Genomic DNA, 15,498 nt, shown 5'->3' with positions numbered 1-15,498 from the left:
GTTGGTTCAGGAGTTCTTGACCCTCAAGCAGGGTAATGATTCTCTCATGGTGATCACGCGGAAGTTTCATGAGAGGGCGATGTTCTGCCCTGAGCAGGTGTCCATGGAGCAGGCTCGGATGAGTCGGTATTTGGGATTGCTGATGAGGGATATCCAGGTGTCCATATCGAACTCGTCATATCAGACTTTTGCTGAGCTTCAGGCGAATACCAGGAAGCGTGAGATCGAGTTGGAGACCCAGGCCAGGGAGGAGGCCGAGTCTCAATGGGTGGATCGGCGGCCGGCTCAGTCTCAGCCAGCAACCAAGCGGACCAAGTCCGCCGATTCGAGATCCGGAGGTCAAAGGGGCCGTACTTGCGGAAAGTGCGGCAAGGGTCACGAGGGGGCATGTCGATCGGGTGCTTGCTACAAGTGTGGCAAGGAGAGGCACATTGCTTGGGATTGCCCCAAGGGATTCATGGTTAGCTTTCATTGAAACCAGACCGGCCATCGGAAGGCTGAGTGCCCCCAGCTTCGCCAGGGACCTACGCCTGCTGCCAGGGTTACCGAGATTCGGCCAGTGAAGACCGAGGCTCCGAAGGCTCGTGGGAGAGCTTTCCAGTTGACTGCGAAGGAGGTCCGCGCGGCGCCTGATGTCGTAGCCGCTATGTATTCTTTCATGTATTTACCTTTATGCTGAGATATTGTGCTTATATTATGATATGCGTAGGTACTTTTCTTGTGAATTCTGTACCTGCTTTGGTATTATTTGACTCGGGTGCGAGTCGGTCTTTTGTATCGTTGACTTTTAGCTAGCACATCAGTATTGATCGGGAGGTGATGAGTCGACGCCTACGAGTTTCTATAGCAAATGAGAAAGCGGTATACGCCACTGAGGTGATTCGAGGATGCGTGCTCGAGATTTTTGGGGTCGAGTTCCCTATAGACTTGGTTTCTATAGCTATGGGGGATGTCTGTGTTATTGTGGGCATGGACTGGTTGAGTAAGTTTGGGGCAGTCATTGACTGCGAGAGACAGCTGGTGACGATTCGAGACCCTAGTGGGGGAGTGCTTACGGTTTATGGCGAGGGGACCCGATGTGGGTCGGCGTTTTGTTCGGCTGCCAGGGCAAGGCAGAGTTTGCAGCAGGGCTGCAATGGATTCATAGCCTACGTGATGGATACTCGAGTGGCTGCAGGGAGGCCCAATTCGATTGATGACGTTCCAGTTGTATGCGAGTTTTCGGATGTGTTCCCCGAAGAGTTACCGGGTGTGCCTCCGGAGAGGCAAGTGGAGTTTCGTATCGATTTGGTTCCAGGAGCAGCGCCCATCGCCAAGGCACCTTATCGTCTCGCTCCACCGGAAATGCAGTAGTTATCCTCGCAGCTTCAGGAGCTGTTAGGAAAGGGGTTCATTCGACCGAGTAGCTCACTTTGGGGAGCGCCGATTTTGGTCGTCAAGAAAAAGGATGGTTCACACCGGATGTGTATCAATTACCGGGAGTTGAACAAGTTGACGGTTAAGAACCGGTATCTGTTACCTAGGATCGACGATCTGTTCGATCAGTTGCAGGGGCATCTTGGTTCTCCAAGATAGACTTGAGGTCGGGGTATCATCAGATGAGGGTTCGAGAGGAAGATATCCAGAAGACTGCTCTCAAGACTCGTTATGGACATTATGAGTTTTTGGTGATGCCTTTTGGGCTCACTAATGCCCCGGTTGCATTCATGGATCTTATGAACCGGGTGTGCCGGCCGATGCTGGATCGGTCGGTGATCGTATTCCTCGATGATATTTTGGTGTATTCGAGGTCTAGGGATCAGCATGAGGAACATTTGAGGGAGATTCTTGGGGTATTGAGATCGGAGAGGCTGTATGCCAAATTCTCCAAGTGTGATTTCTGGTTACGAGAGGTCCAGTTCCTCGGGCATCTTGTTAACCAGAAAGGGATATTGGTCGACCCGGCCAAGATTGAGGCGGTATTGAGGTGGGAGGTGTCGAGATCGCCCACTGAGATCAGGAGTTTTCTGGGTTTGGCTGGATATTATCGCAGGTTTATCAAGGATTTCTGCAAGATTGTTGTGCCACTTACTAGGATGACCCGGAAGGGTGCTGTGTTTTCATGGGGACCGGAGCAGCAGTCATCATTCGAGACACTTCGTTAGAAATTGTGCAAGGCTCCGGTGCTCGCACTCCTGGAAGGGATGGAGGATTTCGTGGTGTACTGTGATGCATCTATATCTGGTTTGGTGGCGGTGCTTATGCAGAGGGGTCATGTGATAGCGTATGCTTCGAGGCAGTTGAAGCCTCATGAGTCGAGATATCCCACCCACGACCTGGAATTGGGGGCTGTGGTGTTTTCCCTTAAGATCTGGCGGCATTATCTTTCTGGGGTTCGGTGTACCATCTACACGGACCACAAGAGCTTGAAGTACTTGATGGATCAGCCAAATCTGAATATGCGATAGAGGAGGTGGTTGGATGTGGTGAAGGATTACGATTGTGAGATCCTGTACCACCTAGGCAAGGCTAATGTGGTAGCCGACGCGTTGAGCCGTAGGACGGAAAGCACCCCGATCTGAGATATTTGTTTGAGGTTGATGGTAATGACCCTAATTTTGGATACTATTCGAGGAGCTCAGGCTGAGGCTGTGAAACCAGAAAACCAGAAGAGGGAGCGGGTTGTAGGTCAGGTATCAGGATTCGCCACAGATGGCCGAGGGCTTATGACTTTTCAGGGTCGGATTTGGGTACCGTTTGTGGGTGGTGCGTGTGTTATTTTGATGGAGGAAGCACATCGATCGAAATTCTCGATTCATCCCGGGGCTACGAAAATGTATTTGGACCTAAGGAAGGAGTATTGGTGGCCCTGTATGAAAAGGGATGTTGCATGGTTTGTTGAAAGATGCTTGACTTGTCGGCAGGTCAAGGTCGAGCACCAGCAACCACACGGTAAATTGCAGCCGTTAGATATTCCTGAATGGAAGTGGGAACAGATTGCCATGGATTTTATCACCAAATTGCCGCGGACTGCGAGGGGAGTCGATGCGATTTGGGTGATCATAGACAGATTGATGAAGAGCGCTCATTTTCTCGCCATCAGAGAGCTCTTCTGCGGAGAAGTTGGCGGAATTATACGTGAGGGAGGTGGTATCGCGGCATGGGGTGCCGATCTCGATTGTTTTTTATCGTGATGTGCGTTTCACTTCCAGGTTCTAGAAGAAGTTCCATGAGGAATTGGGTACTAGACTGCATTTTAGTACCGCGTATCATCCCCAGGCAGACGGTCAGAGTGAGCGGATGATTCAGACGCTTAAGGATATGCTCCGAGCATGCGTTTTGGATTTCGGAGGGAGCTGGGACACCTATCTACCTTTAGCAGAGTTTTCATATAACAACAGCAATCATTCGAGCATTGGTATGCCACCCTTTGAGCTGTTGTATGGATGGAGGTGTCGCACCCCCATCTGCTGGGGTGAGGTGGGGCAGCGGGTGATGGGTAGCACGGAGATCGTACTCCAGACGACCGAGCAGATTCAGCAGGTCAGACAGAGGTTGTTGATCGCTCAGATCTAACAGAAGAGTTATGCAGAAAGATGCCGGTCCAAGCTGGAGTTTCAGGTCGGCGATCTTGTACTCCTAAAGGTCTCTCCTTGGAAAAAAGTGATTCGATTCAGGAAGAGGGGCAAGTTGGGGCCCCGATACATTGGTCCTTTCTGTGTGATCGCGAGGGTAGGCCGGGTAGCCTACTGTTTGGATTTTCCAGCAGAGTTGGGGCAGATTCACGACACTTATCATGTGTCGCAGCTGAGGAAGTGTATAGCCGACGAATCGGCAGTGGTTCCATTAGAGGATATTCAGGTAGATGCGAGCCTGAATTATACCGAGAGACCAGTGGCCATCAGAGATCGGAAGATCAAGGTTTTGAGGAACAAGGAGGTACCCCTGGTGTTGGTCCAGTGGCAGCATCGGAAGGGTTCAGAGATAACCTGGGATCCGGAGCGTGAGATGCGTGAGCAGCATCCGGAGCTATTTGCAGAGCGAGACTTCGAGGGCGAAGTCTAGTTCTAGTGGGGGAGAATTGTAACAGCCCGGATTTCTAGGTATCTTTTATTCGCATAATTTTGGTGTTTTGTGAGGGGACTCGGCGAGTTGGAGCTCGAACTCGCCGAGTAGGGTCGCGGTTCTGGACGTGGGTTCGCGCCTGGACTCGGCGAGTCCAAGGGATTGACTCGGCGAGTCCGCGTTGTTTGAAGAAACCCTAATTTTCCGGTCCTAAGCTCTATTTAAACGATCTTATCGCCCTTCATTGCGGCCACCTTGATCCTTGAGAGCACCAAAGCAGCTGAGAGCTCCTGTGAGTGAGATAAGAGGCTATTGTTCACCAAATTTGTGTGTTTTTGCAAGAAAGGAAGGGGGAAAGTCAAGCTAGAAGAGTTGGGAGCTTGGATCTACTTCCATTTCGCCAAGGGAAGCTTCTTGAGGTATCTTTTAGAGCTTATTTTCGTGTTTATGTTGATATGGTCAAATGTAGGGTTTCTTCTTGCCTTATTTGCTTTGTAATTGAAGTGCGAGAGGTCCCATGGAGATATGGTACCTAGATCTGGACCTTAGCAGGTCCAGAAAGTCCCAAATGATATGCTTTATGTCCTTCCTTTTGGGTTGGAGGCTAGGGTTGCCATATTAGTGGTCATTTCTCCAAAAAGAACCTTGTAAGTGTTGCATGGTGGCCAAGACTGTGACTTTACATGATAAATGAGCTTAGGAGGGCCAGATCTATGAGTTTATGGAGCGGATCTGACCTCAGAAGCAAGTTTGAGTCGATGTATGGCATGGACTCGCCGAGTCAGAAGAACAGACTCGGCGAGTAGCATGAAGATTGTCCTTAACCACTTAGTGAGTGGTCCTTCCGAGTTATGGTTGACTAAGTGAGTCATGGGGAGTTAGAGAGGGATTGACAGGTGGACTGAGTCAAGCTGGAACTCGCCGAGTTGTCGTTGCGACTCGGCGAGTTGAGTCGCAGTGGCCCTGCGATTCATGACCAGGTGGAACTCGTCGAGTCAGGGGAGTACTCGACGTGTCAAAGGGAAATCCTTGCGAGTTGGTGAAAACGCTTAGACTCACCGAGTCGCTCTAGTGCACTCGCCGAGTCCGGTCAAATTGACCATTGACTGTTGACCAGAGTTGACCAGTGTTGACTTGATAGGGATGGTCAACCTTAGTGGTACAAGTATTAATTAGAGATATATGATGTTATAGGAGGATTATAGCTCGGGGGTTCGAGCACGAGTGATTTCCAGGGTTCGCGAGTTATCGAGATATACGAGGTGAGTCTTCTCACTATACTGTACCCGAAAGGGTTTGACTGTGTGACCGGAAGGTCGAATATGATATGAGATATATGCATTATGTGTGATAAGTTAATCGTTATGTGTGCCATGTATGATATGCTTGATATGGGCCAGAACGCATTATGTTATGGGCCGGAGGGCGTTGTAAAATGGACCGTAAGGTTGACGTGGGTAGGACCGGAAGGTTTACCGAGTCGGGATGGAAGTCCCCTGAGACACATGGACCGGAAGGTCAGGGCCTGGAAAGGCGTATGTGCGTAGGTTGTATTTTGGGGAACTCAATAAGCATTTATGCTTACAGTTGTTGTGTTATGTGTTTCAGGTACTAGCGAGGACCGTGGGATGGCGCCGGCATGATCGTACACACACACTCGGGGGAAACTATTTTTGGGAACTTTGTTATGTAATCGGTCGTGACAATATTGTTTACATTAGAATCTAAATTATTACTCGATGTTTTTGATGTTTGTAAAAATGAAAAACTGGTTTTAAAATTTACGTCGTTACAAGTTGGTATCAGAGCTTTGGTTTCAGGGATTCGGGTACACCTTCGGGCGTAATTGAACTCAAACCGGGGATTTGTGAAAATTTTAATTAATAAATCAATAAAATTTGATAAGTTAATCGTTATATGTGCCATGTATGATATGCTTGATATGGGCCGGAAGGCATTATGTTATGGGCCGGAAGGCGTTGTAAAATGGACCGTAAGGTTGATGTGGGAAGGACCGGAAGGTTTACCCAGTCGGGAGGGAAGTCCCCTGAGACACATGGACCGGAAGGTCAGGGCCTGGAAAGGCGTATGTGCGTAGGTTGTATTTTGGGGAACTCACTAAGCATTTATGCTTACAGTTGTTGTGTTATGTGTTTCAAGTACTAGCGAGGACCGTGGGAAGGTGTCGTCGTGATCGTACACACACTCGGGGGAAACTATTTTTGTGATCTTTGTTATGTAATCGGTCGTGATAATATTGTTTACATTGGAATCTAAATTATTACTCGATGTTTTTGATGTTTGTAAAAATGAAAATTTGGTTTTAAAATTTACGTCGTTACACTACAAAAGGTTTCATTTATACAAAAAGGAGTTTTCAGTTTACTATACATAAATCTGTTAATGAATAAATTTGTGAGACATTCGCTTCACGATACTTTTAAAGTAGCGCATTTAAGTCCTGTAATTGTAATCATAGTCTCTTGTAGGGAGAGCATGATAGTTGTGTATAGATCTATATTAGGTCTGACAAACCCACATCTTAGTTGCATGCAACAACTAGACCGATAGGTCTGGGGTGACAAATGTCATATCGATTCTGACGCCTGAAGAACGTCGTGACAGGCCAACTAGGTCATAACATGGTTATAATAACTTACACAGGGTATTAACAAAACATAATATTTACATAGATTTCTTACATTTAAACGATTTTATGTCTATTTAAGCTTGCATATACTATTTTAAGTATGGTAAATACTTGTACATTTTGGTCTTTGAGTATTAAGACTACATCTCATATTAAGAAGGAAAATATTGGATTTTCTTGAACAAACACTACTTTTACAAAGAAAGGATTTCAACTCTACATACAAAAGCTTATGAACTCACCAACTTAATTGTTAACACTCTTTCAAAACTACTTGTATACTTAGGAAATAAGTGAAACATGTAACCAACTGCTTTTGAGAATGGGACGCAATGACGTCAAATAATTCATTTCTGTCATCATAATGTAATTGATTTTGAAACATGTAATTCATACTACGATGTAACTTTTTCAATTATGTTCATGATGGTTGTGTTTTCTTTGGTCACTATTATACTCGTTGTTATGATACCGTACATGAAGTCATCCCACCCTCGGACGTTTCCACCATCCTTGGTTTGGGGGTGTGACATTGTTACACCCCAAAACCGGAACAACAGAAAACGTTCTGGGGTGGAGGACGTCATGTACAGTATCACAACACAACATAATAGTAAACAAGCAAACAACATCATCTATTGCATTAATAATATAATTTAATACAAGTGTGTTCGGTATAGTTTATATGACACCAAAAATGTAAATCAAAATATAAGACGAGTCTTGAATGCGCTCCATCTTCTACCAAGGCCCGACTATTTTGTATGTTCGTTTCTTGTAAAAGTGTGTAATTTTCCCAAGTGTGACTATCATTCACAAAATATAGTTTGTACATTACCGTTTACGTGAAAAGATCACAAAGTGAATGCAATGAGAAAATGATATGGTACTATAGTTTGTATGTGGAGACTACCTTAGTACTACTTATCTTAAAGCTAATGAATTATAAGATAACGTGAGATTTGTAACCATACTGATTGACGACTATAAAACACGACGATGAAAGACATCGAAATAAATATGACATTTGTCACCCCTTGGCTTGGTCGGCCGGGGATTGTAGCTAACAGTCGAGGTGAGGGATAGTCTGTCCCGTATAGATCTATACACACAATGCCCGCTCTCCCTCCAGGAAACTCTGGTTACTAACATGACAACGGTGGAATCCGCGTCATGTAGATGTAAATCTCATATTCTAATTGTTAAGTTGGTGTATGATCCTTCTGTTTACTTGTAAATGTATATGTAATGTTTCTCATCATAGTATAGTTGTATAGTTTCTCATAATAGTATCGTTGTATAGTTTCTCATAATAGTATTGTTATATAGTTTCTCATCATAGTATAGTTGTATAGTTTCTCATAATAGTATGGTTGTATAGTTTCTCATCATAGTATAGTTATATAGTTTCTCATAATAGTATGTATTGACTCATGAATGAACTGACTCTTTGTATGCTTCATGGAACTAGAAGTAATGAGTAGTATACCCCTAACTATACCTATTATAGTTACTAGTAGAATCGTTTGTATGACTTAATGTATTGAACTGAGATAAAAGTCTTTATATCTATACATATATACATAATATATAACTAAGGATCCAACGACACTCCAAAAAACAGTAGGGTACTCTAAGTCCACAACCAAACAAGGAACACGAAATGAAGTAAGTTGGCAGTCCTAAGTCCTTCAATCCTTACTTATATAACTATATATGTAATAGACATGGTTTTAACAGTACATAAGTTTAAAAGCTTAAATAGAAAAGGTTTGATACATAAAAGTGAATTTAGTAAAGAGTTTAACATGTAAAAGAGTTTGATAAGCAGTTTGAAGTCATTTGTTTAGTAAAACAGTTTGAAAGTATAGTAAATCCATATGTTTGATAGTTATTAATCACATGTGATTGATATAATAACTATGATAGTCAACTTGTATTCCCCCTATAAAAGCATTTAAAATCATTTAAAAGGTTGATTAAGGGGTATGAACTCACCTGTAGTGAGTGGTTTGGATGAACGAATGGTATAGTATGCTAAGTGTCAAGCGAAGACTTGAGCACACACACGAATCCTATTTATCATATAATAACACATATATGTATCCAATTAGTCATTTAACAATTAATTAACCAAGTTAAGACACCCTAGGACATGGAAAAACACTTTGATTCAAGTGCTAGAAGTACCAAGGGTTGCATCTAAGGGTTGTATAGCCACTTAAGGGAATTTCCGGTCCAAGTTGTATGTTTCTTGGGGTTTTCGGTCCATATGGTTTTCGGTCCATATGGTTGGCCGAAAACTCTTGATCTTTGATGCATAAGGTGATTTCCAAGGGCTTTCAACAAGCAAATAAGTGTTCTAGACTCAAAACTTAGCATTAGGAACGACTTAAAGTCATTTTGCACCTTTCATAAGGGTTTTCGGTCTAAGGAGATGCACTAGACCGAAATCACATTTGTTCTTGGATAAATGGATGTTTTCAAGGCCCTAAATTAAGTATCCTTACTATATAAAAAGCATAGGAGATAGAAACTTACAATATGGAAGCAAAGAAGGTGTTTTTGGCCCAAAACACTAGTGTGTGTTCTTGGTGTTCTTGGAGTTCTTGGAGAACACTTGAAGATCTAAGAAAACGAAATGATTTCATGGATGAAATCATGTAAGATAACTAGATAAAGGAAGAGATTGACTAAACAAGGAAGGAAACACTTACAATCTTGAAGATCTCGAAAACTCTTTAGATGATACTTGAGAGAGAATTGTTCTTGACATGGAAATGGGAAAAATGACAAAAATGACTAAGTGTCATTTATATACCCTTTAGGATTTTCGACCCTAACACTATTTTGGGCTGAAAACTCCAAACTCTTGGAGTTTTGCGACTCAAATGATGCACAAAATAATCCTAAAGTATACTTCCTTTTGTTTATTCTTTTGAAGAATTAATATTAAAACACCCAAATGGACTTTAAACCGCGCTAAAAATTAGCAGAATGAATTTGACTTTTTAATTGAAGTGTTTGACTGTAGAGCTCGTACAAATGAAAATTTCGGGTTGTCACATCATCCCCCCGTTAGCGGGAATTTCATCCCGAAATTAGAGTTCAAGCAACTAAGTTATTACAAGTAACTAAGTAAAACGATGAGGATATTTCAGTTTCATCTAATCCTCTCGCTCCCAAGTGAATTCAGGTCCTCGCTTAGCGTTCCAACGAATCTTTACTAAAGGAATGCGGCTTTGCTTCGTCTGCTTGACCTCTCGGTCCATGGTCTTTACGGTTCTTCCACGAAGTTGAGGCTCTCGTTGATCTCGATCTCGTCGAGTGGGATTACAAGAGTCCTAACGGAAAGGCACTTTTTTAAGTTCAAGTGGGTGGGAAGTAGAATGTACGTTGTTAAGTTCACTGGTAGGTTGAGTTTGTAAATTACAGGGCTGATTCTAGCAAGAATCTAGAAAGGCTCTATGTACCTTGGATTTAGCTTTCCACGCTTTCCGAAGTGTATCAAGCTTTTACAGGGTGACACTTTCAAAGGAACGTGGTCCCCTCCTGGAATTCCAAAGGTTCCCTTCTCTTGTCAGCGTACCTTTGAATTTGCGAATTTCTGTAAGCGTCTTTAGTACTGACTAATTCTCAACGGTTTTGATTTTGGAAGGGTCCTCATGAATTCTCACTTCACTAACAGTGTGCTTTAGGAATTCAACTCTTCGAATCCAAAACTCGTATTTAGAGAACTTTGTGTAGAGTTCCTCTGGTCGAAATGTTTCCACGGTCTGTCCTAGATGCTTTGTTATTTATAAGGACAATGACGAACTGATCCAAGTAAGGATGACATATCCTATTTATTGAGTCCATGAATATTGCGGTTGCCTTGGTTAATCCGAATGGCATCACTACAAACTTGTAGTTTCCATAACGAGTTCGGAGGGTTGTATTGGGGACATCTCCCTCTAGCACTCGTAACCGGCAATACTCGGAACTCATATTTATATTCGAAAGGTAATTCGTTCCTTGCAGCTAGTCAAACAAATCGTCTATGTGAGGCAGAGGGTAATGATTCCTAACGGTAAGCTTGTTCTGTTCTCTGTAGTCAATGCACATACGAAAACGATCCGTCTATCTTCTTGATGAACAAAAACTATGCTCCCCAGGGTGAAAAGCTTGGTCTCATAAAGCCCTTGCTGAGTCGTTCATTAAGTTGACCGGATAGTTCTTGCATCTCCGCGGGGGCTAGATGATAGAGTGATTTGGCTATTGGGGTAGTCCCTGTAACTAAGTCGATTCTGAACTCGCCCATGACATTGTGGAGGTAATCCTGGGAGTTCTTCTGGGAAGATATCGGGAAGATCCAAAAGAAAGTACGATTACTCATGAAGTAAGGAATAGGATAGGTACTTATGTTCTATCTATATCTCTTATCCCGATCGGCGAGAAAAGCACTTGATTGGATTCTAAGTTTATTCATATGGCAACACGATCACTCGTAGTCTTGAGCAGTCTTCGTCCCGAAATTTATCTATCAGAAGTCATATTTGGTCCATCAATCACAGCTTCGTGTATAGGAGTTGTATATAATTAAGATTAAAAAGGCAGTCGAATAAATGATTCTTCTCTAAGCTGACATCCAAACAAGGAAAAGAGTTAAAGTGGAATCATCAATTCTAAGCCTGTAGAATATTGATTATATACCACCCTTGAGTGTACATTCCTCAGCGATAGGTTAACCGTGGGGGTCTTTGGATTGAACTTGACGTACTATACGAGTGGTAATCCGGGGAGGTTTCTTCGGGATGGATACTACCCATAAGATCCTCTACGCATGAGTATCTCGGGGTTCTGGAATGACGGCTTCGCTAGAAAAAGCGGTTAAGGAGAAAAGAAATTGACGCACGAAACTGGTTTTGTGGGGATCGAATTGACTCAAGTTATGATAATATCGGACTCACTTTGGAAATAAAGGTATTAGATTAGATCATAAAAGCTTTACAGACAAAACACAACAATGCAACTTTTAACAGAGTTTCAGTACTTTAGATTAACTACAAGACTACTGCTGCGAACAGGGTATACTACAAAAAGCAAGTATACGCAGCACAAGAGTCCCTTGACTGATGAGATCTCACAAAAGATAAGACTTGAGTTGCACCAGTTTTTAACAGTTTATGAGTCTATTACAAAGAAACGCCCTAGTTATTTCAACGTTGGTCCAAATTAGTCTCTCCTCTTGTTCCCCTTTCGTTCTTCTTTGTCGGGCAGTCCCTCTTGAAATGTCCCATTACACTGCATAGATGGCATATCCAAGAAATTTCAACATTGGTGATCGAAATAATGTGCTGGATCCGAGTTCTGCAATAATGGGTAGTATGCTCGTTCTTGTTGCAGTTCTTGCAGTGTAATTGACATCATCTACCTTGATGATGGAAACTACACTTATCGCACTTCGGTAAATTTCTAGCATACTGTTTGGCTGGGCTAGGGATAACTGGGATACTAGTAGGGTTGGTAGTAGTAGTTACAGACACCGTGGTCGCGAAGGCTGCCACAGGTTGTTGTCTTTTGTTCGTCCCTTGGGTGATTTGCCTTTAAATCTATCCCAAAACTTTTGTTTATTACTCTTAGGTTTGAGATTCAGAGTGTCGTGGTAGTTTGTTACTCGTTGATGTACTTGGTTGTTACTTTGATTGGGATTATTGCTAACAACCCCGCTAACATTTGTGTTGTTAGCGTTAAGGTAAGTCATGGCAGCTGTCACGGTAGCCGAGACTGCAGCTTGAAAGGTAGCCGCATCGATCTTCAGAATCGGAGTTTCGTTGTTCGGCTGACTATTTCTGTATGACGACATGATTCTGTTATATGAAAGAAAAGGAGTTCGTGAGCGATTATGGTTGAACCTAGATGTATTTCGATCATTTATGTAAGGAGTAGAGTAAGTTCTCGAGGGTTTGACCTACATCCCTATGATGTAGTCTTAGTAAAGAGTAGAAGTAAGTTCATAGAATGGTCACAAGATGTTTGTTATCCAAACTAGGGTATCATTGGTTGGTGAATAACACGATCCAACTTTTGAAAGAGGATTGGAAATGATCCCGGAGTTAAATTACCGTAGTCCAATAACTTGACTAGAGTGAGTTTCAGATATAATTCTAATGATAGTATGCTAAAAGTATTTGAACAAAGATTGATACAGAAATTAGACGACTGTCAATGTCATTGATATTACTGATGTATATGAGTTCAGGAAAAATGACCTAACATAGGTCTTACATCAAACCATATGAGGGGAAATGTTGACAGCCTAGTAGACTGGATAGTGTACTGAAAGACAGGAATATTTTCCAGACAAGTGCTTCATAGAGCACAGATAAGCAAAGGCTATTCCTTAAATCAAAAGAACGATGTTCTAGACATCTTCTAACAGCAGCGGGTATTCCTCGGGCGAACCCTAAGGTCTGCCAGTTGACGCTCTGCGTCGAGAAGGTGTCGTGCATAAACTCTCTGGAGAACTCGGAGTTCTATGACTTCAACTCGAGTCTTAGCTAGTGCTTGTAGCAGGGCTTCGTGGTCTGTTGCATCCTTCTCCCGAGCATGTTCTAGATGAATGGTGAAAAGGGTATGCATTCTTGCATTTGCATCAACCTTCATGATGCGGTGGAGAGCTTTCCTGCCCTGGATTTCGTTTCGGGCAACCCTTCGGACCAGGATTTGCAAGACTCTGTCTGCTGAGCCTCCTTCACTCAGGTCATCAAAAGCTTCGGTCTCCATTGAATGGCATGGGATGATTTTGCTCGTCGCTCCATGTTTCCAAGCATTCCACTCATGCAGACGTCGAGCCTTGAAAAGCCTGACGGGGGTTAGGATTTGGGACCGAATTAAGCCACAATGGGTAGGTTGTTGACTTCTGGCTCGAAGTTGGAACCATCAAAGAAGCCTTCTACATGATGATCACCCAAACGGATTGAATGCTCATTTTCTGGCTCTTCTCCAAACCATCTAACATTGCCTTCGTTCGGGAAGTACGAGTCGTCGTGGGGATGGGGTCCAGCCATGTTATCTATGCGATAACTGGGATATAAGAATCTTACATAAATAGACGTGCTAATTAAGATAATTATAAGATGATCCTTACCAGTACTTCAATACTTGCATAGTGCATACTAGTTATATGAAATCAAAGCAGGATAGACCTTCGAATAAGTTACTCTATGTCACATCCCAAAACCATTGAACGGTGGAAACGTTCTGGGGCGGAGGACGTCATGTACAGTATCACAACAATGAAAAGTAGTAAACAAGCAACAACATCATCCATTGCATTAATAATATAATTATTATACAAGTGTGTTCTGTTAAATTATAATAGACACTAAAGCATAAATCAAAATGAAAGATGAGTCTTGAACGAGCTCCATCTTCTCTAAACCTTGCATCAGTACCTGTCTATTGATGACCTGAGGATACAAGTAATTTTGAAAACGAGTATCAGCTTTGAAGCTGGTGAGATCATAAGTATTTTAGTGTCTTAATTTATATGTAAGAAATTGTTTGTATATAAACTGTAAGTATGAAAATGTTTTGGTTGATCCTAGGAAACCCTATGTTTTCTACTAATCGTATCCTTCTACCAAGGCATCTAGTGTCTGTGTGTATGTCTCTTGTAAGAGTGTGTATTTTCCCAAACCCGACTATCATTAACCAAAAATATAGTTTCTACATTATCGTGCATCGTGTGAATGTTCACGAAGTGAATGTAATAGGAAAATAAAATGGTACTATGGTGTAGTGTCGAACTACAACCGTACTAATTACCTTAAGTCTAGGGTAATCTCATAAGTACTGCAGTATTTGTAATAAGTGACTGCCTCTGTACTCCTATTGCCTTATTTGAGGGATAAGGCATAATGTGATGGCTAGATCCCAGGCTAAACGCTCCCCTGTTAAAGGGATTTTGAGACCTTTACACGCCCATGCATGTATGCATGCCGTGAACATCCACATTACTATGATCATGTATACCCGATATAACTATCACAATGCGTTGCGATTCATCGGTATAGTTAGATCCTGAAATTGTTCTATGCTATAGCACCTAATGATGCCTGTCCTATCAAAGTATATGTAACCGCACTCATGTAAACGTATATATGTAAACGTACTTATGTAAGTGTAATCATGTAAAACATATCTATGTAATAGTATAGTAATGTACTGTAATGTTCTACGTGTGCTAGCTGTAACGTGTGTTCTCTCTCTATCTAGCATGTATAGTAATGTACTGTGTGTACTAGTTGTAATGTGTGTTCTCTCTCTATCTAGCAAGTATTCACTCATGAATGAACTGACTCATTCTATGATATCGTGTTCTAGTAATAGTTCTAGTATCTTCCTAAACTACCCCTATGGTAGCTTACTAGTAATATAATTGGTACGTATGAACATGGATGTATACCCTTGCTACCCAAGGGCATTGGCTGAACTGGAAGGACCTTTATGACTATATATGTACACATGATATATAACTAATATTTAAACGGCCTTCGGACGGGTACCCGATATCCCACCAGATCACATCTCAAGCGCGAAAAGGAAATAGGGTGGATAGCCTTCCTAAGTCCTTTAAACATTCCTTATATAAATATACATATATAGGCATGCAATTTATAATATAAAATCATAAAGTAAGTTTTGTAAAACCTTTGATCATAATTATTATCTAAGAAAAGATCAACTTGATGTCAATCTATAAAATGGTTTGAAAGCATGGGTTTGATAAAACAGTTTAATATAAAGAAACATTTGTTTGA

Source organism: Lactuca saligna, chromosome 2 (assembly GCF_052625555.1).
Source record: "Lactuca saligna cultivar CGN05327 chromosome 2, ASM5262555v1, whole genome shotgun sequence".
Classification (NCBI taxonomy): domain Eukaryota; kingdom Viridiplantae; phylum Streptophyta; class Magnoliopsida; order Asterales; family Asteraceae; genus Lactuca; species Lactuca saligna.
The sequence above is the reverse complement of the archived record's forward strand: the minus strand, read 5'-3'. Positions refer to the sequence as shown.